Source organism: Monopterus albus, unplaced genomic scaffold (genome assembly GCF_001952655.1).
Source record: "Monopterus albus unplaced genomic scaffold, M_albus_1.0 scaffold142.1, whole genome shotgun sequence".
Taxonomy (NCBI): Eukaryota; Metazoa; Chordata; class Actinopteri; order Synbranchiformes; family Synbranchidae; genus Monopterus; species Monopterus albus.
Window position 1 is genome coordinate 71,625 of NW_018128022.1, and position 22,013 is coordinate 93,637.

Here is a 22,013-nt window from a genome sequence, read left to right on the forward strand (position 1 = left end):
CAAATTTGTTCATAAAACCCACAGGAAAATACTGGCATTCGCCAATGTTTTCTTATCTAGGACTTGTTGTTGGGTAAAAACAGAAATTTACACACACTCAAGAGCACACTTACACACATTTGAGTGCTGACATCTGTGTGAAATAACTGGTTTTTTAGTTTTCGTCACTTCTACAGTTATATAACAGTCACAAGAAAATGTAATGCCACAGTCTTTAGACTTTCCTTGTAGCATTCCTGGATTTCTCAACTTCTCTTTTCCGTTTCTGTGTGAGGTGTGTGCACACGGCCCTGCAAGTCTCATGCCCTTTTATAGGCGTTGGCTGGGCTGTTAGCCTATGCTAATTAGGAATGACTGGCACATGCTTTCAGTTAATGAACACATGGGATTCATCCATGCAAGAACATGGGTGCGAACAATTTTGCGTTGTAAGAACACATTTATGAATCAGACCGAGACTTTTCTTAGGACTGTTAAGAACCTACGAAGAAAGAATTTAAGAAAACACTTAGGAAGCTAAATGAGACCCATTTTATTTTGGTGTTTTAAAATTATTAATGCAGAAAGTAAATAAGGACCAGTTGGTCTTTAATTTACATAAAATACAAAAAGAAAAAGGATGGTGTTAATGATATAATCTTTCACTTCCTGTCTGACTAATCCAAAAGCCAAGGCTCCAGTGAGCATTATTCAGTATGATCCCTTCTGGATCCAGCCAGATTTATAATAAACTTAATGCACTTAAAGTTACAAAGTCTAAAACGTGACAGTGTCATCATGGACAGTTAATCAGTCACAATTAGATAATAGTGGTATTCCCACAGAGCTCTTTAGTTCAGCCTGACTGTGGGTTGGATTGTTTATCAGTGCAGCAGCCTTGTTCTGTGGCAGGATCATACTGTATTTAAATGGAGGTTTTCTAGATTGTCGCTGAGACCAGATGCTCCTGTGAGCTGCCTTTGAAGGGTTTCTCTTCTTATGCACATACCTGTCTCCCTGGGGGTTTGGTTTAGGATTCTGCTAGCAGCCTCACTGTCTTCTGCATTTAACAGGCGTAACATAATGTTAAACAAGGAGACATTTTCTTGAAGGTATAGTCAGTGATTCTAGCAAAAGAATGTTTACATTTTGATCACTATGAACACAAATCCGAAGTCGGGAACTTGTAACCATGTCGCTCATACTTGATTAACGTGCATTACCACGGCAGCGATGCTAGTGACTGTGGAAAGAGCCGATGCCAAAGGAGACATGTCAGAATACTAGCAACTAGGGCACAACATGAGGCTAACCAGCTACAGACTCCACTTCTATTCTCTCACAACAGCCTCCAGCTGTTCTAGCTGAAGTCAGAACAACCACATGCATTTGCAAGCTAGCAATTTAGCTGAAAGTCCCAGGGACAGTTGATTTAGCAGACAGTCTAATGTGACACGGGTAATACCTAATTTGCTAATGTAACGTTACCACAAAGATTACCTGGTTACCATAATGATTTTCAGTGGCACATAGCAAATAACTGACACATCTGTCCAGCAGAAAAAGAGCAACCTCTGTGTCTGTCTTCATCCCTTTTAAATCTGAGAGCTCTTTACATCTTTGGAAAGCAGCATGTAGCTATATTTACATGTCTCCAACTTTGCCTGATTAGCATTATAGTCTTTCTCTTTTCTTTTTTTTTTTAAACCTTGTGGTTGTCTTTGTCCTCCTGGTTGTTTAGTTGTATGTAAACAATGTATGTAGTCAGATGGGCTTGTTGGAAGGGATTCCCACCCTGATCTCCAGGGGGTGGTCACGAAGATGCTGGTTACCATGGTGCTGAAAAGGGCAGAGTCACTGAAGACAATGAGAGAGGGAAACACCTGTGGATCCTTTCTCTGGGGAGCCACCTCTTCAGTCAGTTAATGGTTTCTGTGTGTGACTTAGTCAAAGCCTAATTGAATCTAAGAGGATTCTGTGTATTGAGCCAAACTACTCATTAAACAAGCCGGTTGCTTGAATAGGCCAGTCAATGGTCCAGGTAATTACTGGGAAATAGTTTTATACCATAATGACTGGCATTAATTGACTAGGAAACAATTAGGGTACAACAAAGCAGCACTGACATGTAGCAGTGATGTTAGGTTAGACCTTGTCAAATTACATGCTTTTAAAGGCCCTGTGTCTTAATTAAGGTTGTTGGACATGATTGATAAAGGTAACACCAGAACTATTTGTGTAATTAGTTAAATAAAATAGACCCCTGCACAACATGAACAGGTATATTGTGTGCTGTAACTATAGTGAATTTTCCCATTAAAGAGAGGTTTTCTGCAAACCCCTGGCTTTCCTGACACTGTCTCTGGCACCTTGAATCTTCACTATCTTCATCACACTTCCTCCTTGAGAAGGAAGACTGATCTTGGAAAACCACAGCAGCATAGAAGTCTGTTCCATTACTTGTGCGGATGAAGCATCCTGGCTCATGTCTGCAGCTGGTGATATTTAAGATAAACAACATGGTCCCTCAATCTGCAGTTTTATTCTGTCACCTGATTCTCAGCATTTTTTTGGCTGTTCCACAGGAGTTCAGATTAAGCAGATAACACTGTTAGCTATTCAGAACTGTGCTGGCTAAAGATTAAACTGGATAGTTTCACTGCAAAATTTGAATGAATGGAAAGGAAAGCTGACTGTAATAGTGATGCTTTCTGTATAGGCTAAAGTGACAGACATGCTTTGTGCATGTGTATGCTGACATGGACACGGGACGCGCATGCCTTCCTATTCATACTTCAAATTGAGGGTCTACTTGTTGTTTGCGTATGCTGACGGATTCCAGGCATTGTGGTACATGCTCAGTTGGGGCTTTGCTGTGTGGACTGTCCACACAGACTTTTGGCCTGCACGCAGACGTATGCATATAGTAGGTCCTTGTGGACATCGCTCAACCTCAGCGGACATGCAGATGCTCTGTGCCTGAATAGCATCTAATTCTTCATCTGGCCTAACATGTCTAACAATACATGAACCCAGGTGTACAGTAAATACACATAAGACATCCAAATAATCAAAGTGCTCTTATGGAAATGAATGTATTTTGCCAGACAGGATAATGTCATTCATATCACAGTTACAATATTTAGTGTTATCAGCCATAACAGTTCGTTACCTGCAGATAGTGTTATTTGACCACAGCCGGGGTTTGGTGCTGTGGCATGATGATGATTGAGATTTGTCACCTTCTTATCTGTGTAATGTGACTAGGACAGCAATGAACAATTATTTTCATTATTGATTAATCTGCTGATTATTTTCTCAATTAATTCCTTGTTTTCTCTATAAAATGTACGAAAACGGTGAAAAAAATCATGTAAAAGTTCCCACAGCCCAAGGTGGAAAGGAGTCACCGAGTGAAGACTTATCATAATAGTTACCTTATTTTTTGTTGACTAATTGATCGACTGGCCAACTGTCAACTATAGATGTGAAGTGTCTTGATATATACTATTTGTAATTGATCTCACCGGATTAGCAAGTGACAAATGTTTGTATTTGATGCAGGGTTTTTCTTCATTTGCAGAATTTACAGACCATTGTAGATGAGAGAAGATGTTATCTACAGTTCAGTGTTGACGGGTGTCAGCTTGGCTTTTCAGAGAGAACAGGCGCTCAGATTTATGTACTATCTGTACTCTTGTCTAAATGTAAACACAGTGAAGTCAGAGCTGGTCTGTAGCACATGTTAATGGCATGTGGCCCTGTAATGCACACCTTAAGATTTTTCTATTTCAGTGTTCTTTAATGAGCTCATTGATAACTGAATGTAGTAGGCAGCCATTTGTAGTCCTTGTTTTAATGTTGGGGAAGTTGTGAAACCCTTGGAGAATGTGACTGATAAAGTGCTGTACCAAATATAAATTACACCTCCTTATTCAATCGTGGTGAAGTTATTGGCCAGATGGTGACCTTTATTTGCAGGATTGGAGCCGAGAATCATCACTTCATTTTTATAAAGTCACCGTGGCTTTTCATCTGGCTTGAGGGCCTGTGTGTCTATCTGCCACACACACACACACACACACACACACACACACACACACACACACACACACACACACACACACACACACACACACACACACACACACACTATCTCTGTGGGCTGTGCTCGGTTATTTATAGCCACTGGTGATGACTCCTTTGTCACACTTCAGGTGTTTTTCCTGCTATCATGGTACACGCTGGTCCCCTCCTGCTCCGTCCCCTTCTCTCCCACCATGTGGTGGAGTGGATGACTCATGCTTGTGAGCGAATGGGAGTTTCTTGTGGCCGCATCATCATATCCTGGATGGATGTGTGTGTGTGTGTGTGTGTGTGTGTGTGTGTGTCAGCAAAGTAGAAAGTAGGTAACCTTCATACAGACAACCAAGCGTTTATAAATGAATGGTGAACAGGTAGGTACATGTGTACGCACCAGTACACATGTGAATTCCCATCAGCCCACCCCCCTTTTTTTTGTTTGTTTGTCTTTTCAGCAGTGCACAGACCTCTGCCCATGTAAAGCTGTGTTGCTAGGGTGACGATTGGTTTGCAGTTCCCATATAAAGGCGGCGGGATTGGAAGGGACAGGTAATGGTCAGTTCACTGTAGGAGAGTTGGACTGTTGATCATTACCTTATGCCTGGTTCAGACTACGTTTTTTTTTTTTTTTGGTCACATGATATGTTTTTGGCCAACAAAGTAGTAACTTTAGCTACTGGCTATAGGGTGTTCATAACTTACATGGTGATGTTTTCTTAACACGTTTGCACTAATTGCTTGGTTTCTTGTTACTCAGGTCACTTCTATAATAGGCATATTTTCACCGGTCTCGCTAAATGTCATGCTGGTAAATGTATTGGCCTATCATATTGCTGGTCAGCCTCTCCACACCACTTCATGGATGGAAAAATTCTGACATGCGCGACATGTCTGAATGTCGTGAGGCATCCCAGACACAGCAACAGTTGTGATGTCTTCTACTTACATTTTGCTAGCATTGTTATGTACGCATGCTGTAAATCCCCAGTGTTCTGCGGTGGTAGAAAGCACATTCACCAGGTTTTCAGCAGTATGCTGCTCCTGTATTGCCTTAGTCTGAAGAACAGCACTCTGTATTTTCCACTTGCTTATATAATGGCACATGACTGTCACATATGATTTATTTGTAAGCGCTGTCCATACATCTGTGGTCAGACTCCTTTTCAGCACTTGTCAAATGACTACGCAGCTCACATGCATTATCATCATACAGTGTATATACTGGTCTTGTTAGCGTTTTATTTCCAGGCACCTGGGAAAGCAAGGGAAAACAATGGCTTTTTGTTTCTAAAGACAAAACCATAGTGGCATAAAATATATATATTTTTTTAAATATAATCACTATTCATTCATTTTCTACTGCTTAGTGCCGGCCGGCAATCGGGCAAAGGCAGGGTACACCCTGGACAGGTCGCCAGTCCATCGCAGGGCTAACACAGAGACGAACAACCACACACACGCACACACACACTCCTATGGGCAATTTAGAGACACCAATCAACCTAAGCTGCATGTCTTTGGACTGTGGGAGGAAGCCGAAGTACCCGGAGAGAACCCACGCAAGCATGGGGGGAACATGCAAACTCCACACAGAAAAGTCCCGGGTGGGGCCCGAACTATCATTTATGTTGATTTTAAAAGTTGAAACTGCATTTACATTGCTTGTTGAGAACAAATTTGTTCATAAAACCCACAGGAAAATACTGGCATTCACCAATGTTTTCTTATCTAGGACTTGTTGTTAGGTAAGAACAGAAATTTACACACACTCGAGAGCACACTTACACACATTTGAGTGCTGACATCTGTGTGAAATAACAGGTTTTTTAGTTTTCGTCAGGTGGGGCCCGAACCCAGAACCTTCTCGCTGTGAGGCAACAGTGCTAACCACTGCGCCACCGTGCTGCCCTTAATCACTATTCAAATATTTGAAAATCATTGCCCATTCCTACTTAAATCATTGGACCCTGAACCAGACATTATACTGTACTGTGCAGAGACCAGCTGTTGTCTGCTACGTCCAGTGATTAGTTTAAGCTTGGGCAGTTCTACAAACTGAAAACCCATAAACTAGAGTTTACAGTTTACAGTTGGTTCATTGATGGTTTCTCCCAGGATGATGTGGCCATTTGTGGCTTAAAAGATGCAAATTTTTGTTTGGCTGTGTGATGGAAAAGGCAAGGGGAGTAAAGTCAGAAATCATCATTTGTATGAGTATGATAGCATAGGCTTAAGCTAACGAATTTAGAACCAGTATTTGCAGGTAAAAACTGACATGAATGTCTGTAATAATGATTTTGCTCTGGTAATATTTGCAGTTTTAAAGTACTTTCACTTCATACTATGTGAGCATGCCTTGCAGAGATTCAGCTCTGATCTTTGCATGGTGGGATTTCTGACCAACTTGTTAAGGGGATGATCCCTAGCTCTAAAAGAGCATTTTAAACCAACCCAAACTAACCTGGGTAATCACAATCAAATAAAACATATCAAATTCACTACCTACTTAGTCCCACACTAAAACTGAACTCTCCTACAACCAAACAGAGAAAGGGATTGTGATAACCAGTCATTCATTCATTTATATATTCTTTTGTTGGTACCTTTTAATCTTTCAAATTTCAGGTTTTGACCTGTGAACTCTGTGACGTTACACTGGTGTTCTCTATACCATTGGCTCTCACATTACTGTTGCATTTAACATTCGAGAGTGAAGCACTGAAGCACAGTGTCCCATGATGGCTGTGATGGAGGGAGATGGAGGCAGTACAGCTGCAGCAGAGATGGTGGGTGGAGTTCCAGGCCTTGTTTTTTGACCACACTGGTAGATAGTACTTTATTGATCCCACAATGGGGAAATTTCTGTGTTCCAGCAGCAATAGAGAGCAACAACAAAACACTATAAGAACAAACACCACACACATATGTTGATAAACATATTCCAAAGTACCTAAAACCAAACAGAATATAGTATTTCAGAGACAATCAAGAACAAGAATGATCCTCCCACAATGAAACCCTGAGAACAAATCAAAATACCTAAGAACAAGACAAAATATAGTATTAAGAGATCAAGAAATCAAGGACAAGAATATTACTCCCATAATTAATCCCGCAATGGGGGAAATACCTGTATTTCAGCCATGAGGATCTCTGAAAAACTACTCAAAAACACGATAATATAAAGTATTTGAGACCCGAGTTGACTATTGCATAGTCCCTCATAATTTCACCTAGCTTATCCCTGCAGTGATGTATTGTATAGTCTGATTGCTGTGGGGAGGAATGACCTACGGTAACGCTCCTTCTTACACTGGGGATGTAACAGTCTTGTGCTGAAAGAACTGTTCAGAGCCTCTACTGTGTGGTGCAGGGGATGGGAGGGGTTATGCATGGTGGATGTTAGTTTTCCCAGCATCCTTCTGTCCGCAACCTCCTCGGTGGAATCCAGAGCGCAGCGCAGGACAGAACCAGCTCTCTTAACCAGCTTAAGTCTCTGTCTGTCCGTGTTCATGCTACCTCCTGCCCAACCCACAACAGCGTAAAACACTGCAGATGCCACCACAGTATCATAAAAAGTCCAAAGGAGTGCCCTGAACTTGAAAAGGGTTGTGCCTAAAGAACCTCAGTGTTCTCAACAAGTGGAGGCGGCTCTGGCCCTTCCTGTACAGGGCATCTGTGTTGTTGGTCCAATCCAGTTTATTGATGAGGTGGACACCCGGGTATTTAAAGATGTCCACAATCTCAATATCTGAGCCCTGCAAGCTCACCGGCGTGAGTGATTTCTGCCTGAGGTCAATCACCATCTCTTTTGTCTGGGCGGTGTTCAGGACCAGGTGATTTTTCTAACACCACTCCATGAAGTCAGTAACAACCCCCCCTATATTCCCACTCACACAGGGGTCGGGGGTGTATTATACCTGCTGAAAACAGGTCTAATATCTCATTAACGCCGACTGGGTCATTGTCTCCATCTCCATCCACACCTCATTTACTGTTCTGCTTCATCTTGTCCTCCATCCTCTCCCTGTAGCACGTTTGGGCCATACACAATGTTACTAGTGTAGCCTTATTTCATACAAGAGTTAGCATAGCATTAGCTAACTGCATAATATGGTGGTCACATTAGAAACAGCCTTGTTCAGTGGGAGTCCCCAACAGCTCTGTTAAACTTGTGATGGGTTTCTTTTTATGATTGCTGTGGGAAACATACTCTTGAGTTTGTACCCAGATAGTAAAAATGAACAAAAACAAAAAAGGAAAAAAAATCTAGAGGGAAAAAATGTATCCTAACATACTGACAAAACAAAAGTGAAAGTTCAACAAATGTCATCTATAGCTACACATGGGAGAGATGGTGTGATGTGATCTGTTGCACTTGGCCTCGTCTGCATATTCTGCATTCTCCTCCTATATTTCTCACTGTTTCTCTTCCCTGTCAGCACTTAGACTCCAGGACTCCCCCTCTGTCCTTTCTCCGTGTTTGCTCAGTAGTGTAGATGAGAATCCAGAGAGTTGGCCATAGTCCTCAAAGGACTAATGAAAAAACGATTTAATGATAGGTTTTTTTGTTGTTTTGTTTTGTTTTTTTTTTTGCTGTGGTGGTGCGCCACTGAGAAATGTTACCAGCAGAAACACTGTTTAGTATGAGTGTGTGAAATGTGCATGTTGTATTGGGGAAAGGGTTTAGTGCGTGTTTGCTGAACAAAATTGAGTTCTGAGAAAAATGTTGTACCGAGTCTGCTCCGTCCTGATGTCCTCACTGTGAAGTCTGCACAAACATGTGGTCTGTAACTTCTGTGTGCTCTCCCCTCTGCTGTTTTCACTCTACACCAACGACTGCATCTCAAAGGACCCCTCTGTCAAGGGTTAGGTATTAGGGTTAGGGTTACACCTCACCGGTCAAAAGCAGGGTGGAGAGGATCACTGCAGGCCCCTCACACCCTGGATACACAACCTGTTTGAACTCCTGCCCTCTGGATGGTGTTACAGGTCACTGTGCACTAAGACAACCAGGCACAAGGACAGTTTCTTCCCCCAGGCCATCACTCTGATGAACACTTGACCCACGACAGTATGACTGGACAATAACCCTCAGTGCAATACCTGTAAATATACATCATTGTATAGATTATACAGACCTGTAGAGGTTTTAAGTACTCTATTTTTATTCTCATTTATGAACATGAACATTCCTTGTTGTCTGCATTGTTTACTGCCTGTTTATACTGCTTATTTTGCATTGTTTGCTCTGTTTGTTGCTTGTCAATACTGCTTATTTTGTTATATTACACAGCCTTATGCTGGTTTACTGTTTACTTGCCCCTTGCATGGGGATATGTACATACACATTGAGAGTCGATGTACCAGAGTCAAATTCCTCGTGTTTCCGACACACGTGGCCAATAAAGCAGATTCTGATTCTGATTGTGGTGCTCTGTGCTTGTGCAATATGCTTTTAGAGCAGATGTTAGTGTCCTTTTATAGTGGCAGTGAGGGTCCTGCGCAGTATCTTAGCTGTTCCTAGCACTGCAGTCTTCTGGACAGAGATCTCAGATGTTGTTCCTGGGATCTGTTGGAGCCACTCTCCCAGTTTGGGGGTCACAGCCCCCAATGTTCCTATTACCACGGGGACCACTTGTGCCTTCACCTTCCACATCTTTTCTAGCTCTTCTTTCAGCCCTTGGTATTTCTCGAGCTTCTCGTGTTCCTTCTTCCTGATGTTGCCATCGCTTTGGATTGCTACATCTATCACTACGACCTTCTTTTTCTGTTTGTCCACCACTACTATGTCCAGTTGGTTGGCCATTACCAGTTTGTCAGTTTGTATCTGGAAGTCCCACAGGATCTTAGCTTGGTCATTGGAGGTGTATCCCATTTTGACTTTGGGACTTCCAGCCTGTACTTGGCACAGATGTTTCTGTACACTATGCCAGCCACTTGGTTATGGCGTTCCATGTATGCCCTGCCTGCTAGCATCTTGCACCCCGCTGTTATGTGCTGGATTGTCTCAGGGGCATCTTTGCACAGCCTGCACCTGGGGTCCTGTCTGGTATGGTATACCCCGGCCTCTATTGATCTTGGAGATCTATATATCTTCTTTGTATGTCTGTCTGTATGTACGTATGTACGTACGAACGTACGATTTGGCTGTTTTGACAAAAACAATATACAAAAAAATCTGTCAAAGTGAAAACAGGTTTCTACAAAGTATTGTCAATTAAATACAAATATGTAATGGGAAATAAGTGATTGCATAAATATTCACCCCCTTCAAGTCAGTATTTAGTAGATGCACCTTTGGCTGGTATCACAGCACTGAGTCTGTGTGGATGGGTCTCAGTGAGGCTTGCACATCTGGACGCTGCAATTTTACTCCATTCTTCTTTGCAAACCTGCTCAAGCTCTGCCAGGTTGCATGGTGATCAGGCGTGAACATCCCTTTTCAAGTCCAGCCACAAATTATTTATTGGACTGAGGTCTGGGCTTTGAGTAAATGGGTTTTTGACATGGGATTGGATTGCAGGACAAAGCAAACAGTTTTGAACTTAAACTTCATTTAGCTTTCTTGTGCATTTTATCTAGGCATTGAGAATGTGCACTGTCTTAATTTCATGTGATACCAAACAATGCTTAAAAAAAGCCCTACAGGAAATGGTCTCTTGTGTATGGGGCCTGCGCTCTTCTGTTCTGATCACTTCCATATGGGGTGGAAGCTCTTTGCATCCTCTGCACCACACCATAAATGATGGCTGATTAATGAGAGAGAGAAAATCAGAGGAGAGTCAGGAAGAGACAGATGAGGAATGAATGGTTTTGGGAAGGCAGTAAGAGGGTGAGTCATTGGTGCAGAAAGTTATAAAGTGACAGGGGAAAAAAGAAGGCATGAGTTGAAAATTGAAGACATGGTGAGGAAAAGAAAGGATGCAGATGTGGCTGGGATGCTCCCCAGAGCTACTCCATCCTGTGTCTCCTTTCTGTCCAAAGCCAGCTGCACCCCTTCTTGAGCAAACCTTAGGTCATCCTTCAGTCCCATTATACTGTACTTCTCTGTCTTTCTTCCCCTCTTGTCCAAAGCAGAGACTCCTCATGGATTCCACACCGAGGCTTCAGTATACATATGGTTCAGCTTGGAAGTTTGGTTTCAGCTTTGCAGGATTTCTTATCCTCCCCCGTCTTGGAAAGAGCCGACGCTGGCCTTTCACAGCAGAGCACTTTAATGTCACATGGTTTAAATCCAAAAAGGGCAAATGACAAAAAGAGACACATACTACAAAGAAAATCTCTGTTGTGAGTCAGCTCACTAATGAATTGATTCAAATTGCAGGCAAAAGCCCCAAAGTAGGCTTGTGTGTGTGTGTGTGTGGCAGGGGCATGAGCCTTTTCAGCTTCTCTTAAGGGAAACAGGAATAGAAGAGGTGAACGATAGAATTAGCATAATAGCAGCCAGCTCATTAAGTGTGACTAAGCAGCTGAGATGTTTACAGTCTTAGTGATTACACTGGAAACTGTGAGTGGAAATGGTCTGTTCAGGCCAATGAAGAACGCTGAGAGTTCAGTAAGATTAGCCTTAACTAGCAATTTAATGAACGCTGTAAACAAACAGTTGCTGTATGTCAGCAAAGTGACTTACAACGACAACTTCAGTGAGTGTGCTGTATAAACACTACCTTGAATGGGAATACACAACTATGTGAGAAACAGTTCAAAATCAGTGCTGTGGTTTGTTTGATTTAGGTTTGGTTTTAGTCTGTCTCAGCAGATTCTAGCTGTAGATGGCTGCTTTTCCACAGCTCTAACAAAGATGTGGGATTACAGGGCAAGTCTCTGTGTGTGGTCTTCAGTGTGCAATGAAAAGAATGCTATATACAACAATAACAAATGGGAATACACATCCATAGCATCTGCAGAAAGTGTGGTGAGTTTCGGTTGCTTTGCTTAAACAAATGAGGGCTGCAACAAATAACTGTTTACTCAATTGTCTTGCAGTACAGTACTGGTAGGACGGTTAAATGTGGGGGTGGCTGTGGCTCAGGAGGTAGAGCGGTCGTCTCCTAACCGGAGGATTAGTGGTTCGGTTTTCGTCTTGTCAAGTCAACATGTCCGTGAGCAAGACACTGAGCCCTAAGTTGTTCCCAGTGGTGAATTTGGGAGTGTGAATGAGTGAATGGCCAAATGGCATGTCAGCATTTTGAGTGTGCTGCAAAGCATAGAAAAGTGTTGTACAAGGATAAGACTATTTAAATGTCTGGAAATACTGAAAACTGTCTGTCACAGTGTCCCTGAGCCCAAGGTCTACCATCCAACCAACAATCAAAAGCACAGAAATATTCTGTTAAATGTCATGTGCCAAAGAAAAGCATCAAATCGTTACTTATTTTTTGTATATTTTATCTTTTCTTAGTAGAACCTGAAACCAGGGAATTTTGTCTACTTTTGCTTGAAATATATATGAAACAGTTAAAATATTTGCCCAACTGTTTTCTGTCAGTTGACAAGTCAACTAATCATTTTGGCTCAAAGGGCTGCACCAGTTTGATACACTGGATTTGTAGTAGCCCTGATACTGGCTTATGCCAAATTGCAACTGATTTCACCTAAATACACTTACAAGTACAGAGACCTACAATTGTCCTTAAGTACAGAACTTGAGTAAATATACTTGGTATCTTCCCACTTCTATTCTATTAGTGACCCTTTAACAGGCCAGTCATGTCCACCTACTGTACATGTTGGTTGTAAAGGTACTGCACATGCATTCATACCAAACTGTTTTGGTAAAGGACGAGGTGCGCTGCAGATGTGTACCGAATGCAATCTTTAATAGTAGTTAACAGTTGGCTTGTTTGGTGTGCATCTGTGTTTTATTATGAACATATTAAGTGGTAGACTGAAGTGCAACACACCACGCTTAGCTTAGCCAAGCCTCAGGCTAGCGTATGTCGTGGCCAATTCAAACGAGAAGCCAGAGCTTAGAATATCCTCCCTCATCAGTGACTTTTCCTGTTTGGGACCACCTGGGCTTCCCAGTGAAATACAAAACAACGGACAAAGGCAAGTGGGTTTCTTTGTTTATGGCACCCTGGTGCAGCACTTAAAATTGTAGGTTCATTTTCAACATTTTAATTGAAAAGGTGCCATGTGAACGTGAATATCACTGCTACAAGAAAGAATTGAGCATAGTTAAATGAACCAAACCGTGACTTCAAAACCGAGGTATTTACAGAATCATGATTTCTGTGTACCATTACACCTCTAGTACATACTGTATACACCTGGAAGGTATCTGAGCAGGATTGTTTAATCAGCTTGAAAGTAAAACAAAAAGATTGTGGAAAGATTGTGGTGTAATTCAACTAATTATAAAAAAAAAAAGGTTTGACTTGATTAAAATTTATATCCACACAGTAGTCAACTGTAACACCAGAACAATACGTGTTGTAATTAAGAGTGTGCGAAAACTAGTTGGCAAGCTAGCAGAAGAGGCTAAACAGTTCGTAAAAAGTAACAAGCTAAAATTTGCATGAATGGTTAAAATAAGTAATGAATAAACTAGGGCTATAAGTCATGATTATTTTCATTACTGATCAATATGATCATTTTCTCAGTTGATCACTTGGCCCATAAGACATCAAAAGATAACAAAAAAAACAACCACCTCCACCAAGGCCACTGTGCATCTTACCTGGACATTTCAGGGCTCAATCTTCATTATAGGCCAAGTTATGGCAAAAAATATGCATTGAGTGGGGTTTTCAATGTTAATTTTAAATGGCTGTCAGATCCAGAATCCAGATCAGATCCATATGAAATTTGTTCTGGGTATAGTCATTGCCATCCTACATATGTGTGTCAAATGTCAAATGATTTTGATATCTTTTGAAGCCAATATGAATTTTTTAAATGTTGCACCATGTTAAAGATGGGGACCTTTTTCAGCTGTTTGTACCAAATGTGCTGATGATCCAACCAGCTGTTTGTCTGTAATCCAGCTAACCGACACACACACACACACACACACACACACACACACACACACACACACACATACACACACCCCCACACCATAAACATAACCTCCTTGGTGCAGATAAAGATTTGCAGCTCTGGCATACACTATTCAAAGAGTAAATATAATGGAAAGTAATGAATAGCAAATGTAATAGACAAATGGCTAAAATGGAAAACTAAAAGTAATGGACACAGAGTATTGGAAAAAGTAATGAATAGACAGTTTAAACATCAAGTTATAAAAGAATAAATGCAAAGTTGGCGACCAACCTGAACTCTGACCATTCAGTTGCAAAAACTTGTATTGTTGCATAACTAACTGTATTAAATAGGGCTGACAAAGTTAACACAATAATAAGTTAATGCAAATTCTCTTTGTCACATTTTTTGGTACGTGATTAATGCATGCACGCTCTGTGATTATGTCCCTTGGCCGGCCCCTTAGTTTGGGAAATCAAGAAGTGATGCAGCACCAGAAATGAGCAGAAATGGATAATGAAAAGGGTCTTTTGAATGACAAGCTCAGCTTCAAAGCCCTGCCAGATGGTTCTCTGGACAAGACCAAAGGTATTTGCATTTACTGTTTTCGTGAACTGAGTTACCACCAGAGTGCGAGTCTCAAATACCACTTGCTGACCAAGCACACAGCTGATGCAGAGTCATCCTTCCCGTCAGCAATAGCTAAATGGATGGCTACAGCTTACAGGCTCATTAACACAGTGGAGGACAAGGGTCTGCTTGAAATAACTCACATCACATCCACAGACTGCACGTATGAATTGGCTTCACTGTAACCAAGATGCACAACTTGTGTGAAGACGAGAAAGCTAAAGTGGAGGAGGCGTTCACGGTTGTGCTCATTGGAGACTACTGGACAGTCGTGCTCACCGGAGACTACTGGACTTCTCTCAGTAATCAGTTACCTCTGGGTCCCTTTAAGGTGCATTTAGGACCAGTGGTGGAAGAAGTACTCAGATCCTTTACTTAAGTAAAAGTAGCAGTACAACAGTGTAAAAAAATACTCAAGTCCTGCAATCAGAATGTTACTTAAATAAAAGCATCAAAACATACTTAAAGTACTAAAAGTATTCATTATGCAGAATGGCACATTTCACATTCCTGTATATCATATCATTGTGTTATAATTACTGACGCATTGTTGTGGACATCACATTTAATGTTGCAGCTGGTAAAGGGGAGCTAGTTCTAACTGGTTTATGTACGTGTATACTGAATTTTCCACCACAGATCAATAAGGTCTTATAATTATATAGTGTTTTTGTATTAATCTGGTACTGAAAAGTAACTAGTTACTAAAGTTATAAAATAAATGGAATGGAATAAAAATACAATATTTGCCTCTCAAATGCTGTGAAGTCAAGGTATGAAGTAACAGAAAAAGAAAATACTCAAGTACAGATGCATCAAAATTGTACAGTATTTGAGTAAATGTACTTAATTACTTTCCAGCACTGTTTAGAACAGATAAAAAGTGTGATTAATTTGTGACTAATAATGAGTTAACTATGGACAATCATGCAATTAAATATTTTAATGAACACAATTGGAACACTAGACAGCCCTCAGAACTCATCAAAAAGAAAGGAACTGAAAGTCACACATTACGGATTCAACAACCGATCCCCACGTGAAATAAACAAGCCCCATTATGAAACTATAAATGAGTGAATATCACTGTGGATAAATTATACACTGATAGGCCACTACTCTGACATAACCCCATGGCTCTTCTGATCTAACAACAAGTGGCTGCTGCATCATATATTAAGTCACACCTCTCCATTATTCTCACCACTTACATACATGTACATATAAATACTGTATCTCACACAGACTCCTAAAAACACCTCCGGCCTGGACACCCCCTTGTTGTTTTGTCTGTTACACCATGCCTGTTTATACTGTATGTATATTCATCAGTTTTTTGTGTTCTCTTCAACCTCACCTCATGTTTCCCATGTGACACTGTTTTTGTCATTCTCAGCTAACAAACACCTAAATGCCCACATTTACGCACACACGCACCAACTCTACACTGTCATCATTTACTCCTTTTTTCTCCCCTCCTTTAATTTATTCCCTCTTCAGAATATGCTGTATGTTAATCTCACATTCAAGAAGATGCATTTCTTTACCTCACAAAAGCAGACATATTTAACAAACAAACATACAGTAAGTCACTTAAATTAGTATCATGGAAGGTGTGCGGCTCCCGGACTCAGGCTAAGAAACTCACTTAACAAATCCTGAACCTCAAAACCTCACATTTAAACAATTTAATAAACTGTTCTCATCAACATACAATAGCAGGCAGCGAGGTGTTTCAGTTCTAATTAATAAAAAATATTTCACTGGTCCATAACACATCCATTATTGACCCAGAAGGAAGATTTATCATTGTTAATGTTTTGATTAACCACACAACATAACACTTGCCAACATTTACGGCCCTAATAATGATGTCCCATCGTTTTTCGTTAACTTCTCTCTGCTGCTCAACTTTACAAACATTATCATTGTTGGAGACTTCACACAGTTATAAACCCAACAAATTCCTCCAGCAATACAAGAAACTGGCACTCTACCAACGTAGTAAAACAATACATGAGTTATTATGGTGTTATTATGGTTGGTGAATGAATAATCCCTCATCTAGAAAATATACTTGCTTTTCTTCCCTCCATCAATCTTAATCTGGAATCGACCTATTTCTCATAAGCGTTTCACTAACTCCACATGTAACAGAAACCACAATTCATTCAATCATAATCAGTGACCACGCTCCTGTTTCACTCACATTAAGTACTCATGTCCCTATTAAACCCTCTAGAAGATGGTGCTTTAACACATCATTGCTTCAAGATGCAGAGTTTGACAGTTTTATTCAGAAATAGTGGGTGTTCTTTCTGGAGATGAACGACTCTGAAAAGCAGTAATTAGAGGAAAAATAATATCCTATTCATCATGCACGAAAAAAACAAAAAGCTGTAAAACAATTTAGAACAAAAGATAAAACAACTGACAGATGCATATTCTAACAATGCTACTGAACAATTGCAAAATGAATTGAACCACCTCAAAATTATAAAAAAAACCCACAATTCTTAATCCAACAACTCAAATATGAACGGTTACAGTAGATTAAAAAAAAACAGGCAAATATCTAGCAAACTAGAGAAATGCATTTCCTGTTGGCAATGCATGTGGATGCTGATATGTTGAAAGATCATCCTGAAGATGCCTGAAATCAATTGCTGAAACAGCTGAAGGATGACAAGAAATGGCTGAAGTTCTTTGTTGAATAGTATGAAGGATGAGATGCAATAAATACAAGTAGGAATGTCCTTGAAGAGCTGAACATTTTGATACCTGAATGGTTTTTCTAGCTGAAAGTATGCTGAACTTATTAAGATGTGAAGATATTCCAATTGGTCCCCACAAAGTAGGTAAAACAAGTAGGTGTGTGTGAGAGAGAGTGAAAGAGTGAGTGTATGAGAGAGAGAGAGAGAGAGAGAGAGAGAGAGAGAGAGAGAGAGAGAGAGAGAGAGAGAGAGAGAGAGAGAGAGAGAGAGAGAGAGAGAGAGAGAGAGAGAGGAGTTATGAAGCGCCGTGTCTCAATTGCACTGCATTTTATGGACCACCAGATAGCACTCCAGCACTGTATCATTGACTCAGCACTTTGAGGTCCCATTGACTTCTATTGTAAACAAAAACCTGAATAAATTAAAAAGTATAAACTTTATAAAAAAGAAAAATACAAGCAAGGAATGTCCTTGAAGAGCTGAACAGTTTGATACCAGAATGGCCTGTATAGCTGAAAGTATGTGAGCATCCACACAAACTATAATGTAAAAAAGTCAAGGCAATCATCCCATCCTTGACTCTACAGTTAAAACTGTTCCTAATCCACATTAATAATGTATTTCAAGCCTTTTAACTACTGTATTGTCCTCTGAAGACGAACTAAAGCCGTGTGAAATAGATACTTTCCTAAATAATTTAGAGCTACCAACACTATCCAGAGAACAAACCGATACCTTAGATGCCCCATCACTCTAGATGAACTCCATAAAATCCATGTCAAATATTTAATCACCTGGACCTGATGGATTCCCGGTCGAATTTTATAAACACTTCTAGGACATATTATCACTGCTGTTTCTCAGAGTTACCACAGAAGTTAAAGCCACCTCCACAATATTTACACACATGAATATGGCCACCACGACACTCAGTGAAGCCCATTAAAGACCCAACCCACCCTTCCAGTTACCATCCCGTCACTTATACACAGATTAAAAAATTACCACCAGGTCACTAACCACAAGAATAGAGAGAGGTACTCCATTAATATTGTGCCCAGACCAAACAGCCTTCTCTAAAAGTAGACATGCTTTTCATAGACTATTTAACGTAATCATTGTCACCCAGGAAAAACAAACCAAAATCATTGAGCCTCTGGCAGCAATACGATAGGGCAAGAACATCAATGGAATACAAAGATATAAACAACCACCATAAAATTAGTCTTTGTGCAGATGATTTATTATTATATTTACAGGACCCCTACAGTTCACTACGAGAGACCTTCTCTATTATTAATACATTCCCTTCTACACTTCAGAAGAAGAAATCACAAGGTGACCTAGAAGCACCAAATTTTCAGCATTATATCTTAGCAAATCAACTACAATATTTAGTTAAATGGATTCAGAAGGACAGTTATAATAGCTCATGGATAGAGCTAGAACAAAATCAAGGCAACAATACTTAAGTTGCAGACCTCGCTTTCTTACCATACTCAATTAAGAAAATGAACTATTGCAGAAACAACATAATCTCTGCACCCCTGGCAGCCTGGTGGAAAGCAAGCAAAAACTCTAAATCATCATTAATACCATGTAGACACACTCCAATTTGGCACAACCCTAATTTTCGACTGCATAACAATCCCGTTCACTTTCCAACAAAACAGCACAAAAGAATCAACCAATAACTGTTAACCAACAAGATTAAAATACTAGGCTATTTAGAGTGTAACTGAAATATGATAATTTCGGACCACCTAAAATTGAATTTCTGTTCCCTCTGGGGGAGCGCCGCTCTCTTTTGGTGGAGCTTTTTGTCACCGCCCCCCTCCTCTTAGCTTATTAATCAAAACCCCCATCAAGTTAACAAAACAGGAACTTGCGGGCTACTGGTTTTTGCTCAGAAACTGCAACATATCAACATGATGTGGGGTTGGTCCCCATGAGTTGATATGTTGGCCCTATAGACTATTTTCTGCAAATATTTTTGTAAACTGTTCAACTGATAGTATTAATCAGTTGGACTTTTTATCATCGGTGAATGGTTAAATGGCTAAGGGTATGCATCCTTAATATACTGCATATATTATGCAGAGCAATTAGTAAAAGTCACAAATGGCTAAATAAATGGTCCATCCAGACTGACATAACAATGTATAACTTAAAGTTCTTCACAGATACACACAAATCACACTACATCTATTAGCTGCACTTGTCTTCACGCCGGTGCTCAGCAGTGCAGCCGCACATGTTCGCCATGAAGGGGCTCACATCCAGTCAGCCTTTGCAGCACTCACAATGGTGAACAATCTTTTTTGGGGTACATCAGACAGAAACTCTTCTGAACCACTGTTCTAGGCAAAGAAATGACCCTTTCTGAGCAAGTGGCATGTTCAGTGGAAGGTTAACAAGGAGATGAGGGCCAATAGGACTAGATTACAGCAGTCAGGAACTTGAGCAGAAGTCCACATTTCATTGTGATTGTCTGACATCATATCCCAAAGTAGCTGTAAAGACAGAGGGGCAGTATACCAACACATAATGTGGGAACTAATCTTAGTGATGAATGAAGCAGAAACGTAATTCTTCACTAATGACTGGAGCAATAAGGGTGAGGTAACCATGTCAAGTCTGCTTCTCTTGCTACTCCACAGATATGTTTTAGGGGAGTTTTTCTCATTACGTCTCATGTTGCTTTTTGTTCTTTGAGTCGCCACATTTTGCGCCTCTCACCAGAGGAGCACTGGGGCTCTGGAGCTGAGTCACGCACACCCTGTGCGCACATGCAAACTACAGTCCATTCACCACATTCTAGAAATCTGCATATTGTATAGATATTTCCGAGACTTGAACCACTACAGGCAAACTCTTCATCTTTGCAGTGGTTCTAAACTTCAGATTATTGAACCTGACTCCCTGTCTGACCAAACCAAGTCACCACAGTCAACAGAACATTCAGCAACGCAACCATTATTTGTACTATTCTCTTTTACTATTCTCTTTGCTAATTCCTTGATGGCTCTCGGCAAACTCCACGATGTCATCAGCACATCAGAGATGGCTCATCCCTAACATGGTGCCCACCGAGGTGAACGCGTTTGCGCATTCCACTCTTAAATGCCGGCTTTTTCTTTGTTTTCTTCTTTTTGTGTGTTTTTTGCTTTTTCTTCGGCGCACAAATGTCATGCACTGCTTACATACAACAGACAGGCATTGCTGGATATCGCCAACTCACAAAGCCACTGGGAATTTACTGGTTTCATACCACCGGAGCTACGACCCATTGTCCACTCTGGCAACAACAACAACAATGGCGAGGACAGCCGCCATCGCCCTTGGGGTGCCCCGGAGCGCCAGGCACAAGCGAGCAGGCTGAAATCAGGAGAGCGACCCGGAGACGCAAACAGGGCAGGCGAGGAGGACTCCATGCTAGGCTAAAAGCTTGCGCTACCCAACCGCCATTACCCAGCCTCTTCCTACAATCTCTGGAAAATAAACTGGATGAGCTAAGGGCTAAGATTACAGCACAACGGGAAATCAGAGAATGCTGTGCTCTAATTCTCACCGAGACTTGGCTTTCTGACCGAGTTCCAGACTCCGCGATTCAGCTACAAACACATTTTGTACATCGAGCTGATAGCACTGCTGCTTCGGGGAAGGTAAAAAGGAGGTGGTGTGAGTGTGTGTGTTAATCAATAACTCATGGTGTGGAGATGTACGGACTGTTTATAAGCACTGTTTGTCAGATGGAGTTTTTATTGCTGAAATGCCGGCCCTATTATCTAGCCACAGAGCATAGTGCTGTGTTTTTGGCTGCTGTGTATGTTAGCCCAAGAGCTAATCCCTCTGCGGCTCTCAGCAAACTCTATGATGCCATCAACGCACTAGAGACAGCGCACCCAGATTTTGTATTTATCGCTGCAGGCGACTTTAACCAGTGCAATTTACGGACTGTTCTCCCCAAATATTACCAACATGTGAACATTCCCACTCGGGGCAAGAACATTCTGGATCATGTTTTACAGTAACATACGTGGTGCATACAGGGCCGCACCCCGCCCCCACCTTGGATGCTCGGACCACATTTCTTTATTCCTGTATCCAGCTTACAGACAAAAACTGAAACAAACAAACCCTGTCACCAAACAAATTAAACTCTGGACCCCAGAGACTGAAGACATCCTGCAGGACTGTTTTGCCCAGACAGACTGGGATGTGTTTAAAGCTGCAGCCACCTCACAGGACTTTTCTGTCAGTGTACAGGATTATGCTGATTATGTGACCGGATACATTAGTACCCGTATTGACAACATTGTGCCCACCATACAAGTCAGGAGGTTCCCCAACCAGAAGCCCTGGATAAACAGTCAGGTACGCCACATGCTGCGTGCTCGCTCTCATGCATTCAGATCAGGCGATGAGACGGAGTACAAAGCTGCGAAGTACAGACTGAGGAAAGCCATCACAGAGGCAGTACAGAGAGAAGCTGAACGGCTTCTATTCTACTGCTGACTCCGGACGGATGTGGTAAAGCCTGCAGCACATCACAGACTACAGGACCACCACCAGCATCATCAGCTCCACAGACAGCCCGCCGGATGACCTCAACAC

At 41.2% G+C, this 22,013-nt stretch overlaps 1 protein-coding gene across 1 annotated transcript in view; it reads left to right on the forward strand.

Moving 5' to 3' along the window:
• LOC109968074 (protein enabled homolog) overlaps positions 1 to 22,013 on the forward strand; it is a 111,089-nt gene that overhangs the window by 1,252 nt on the left and 87,824 nt on the right.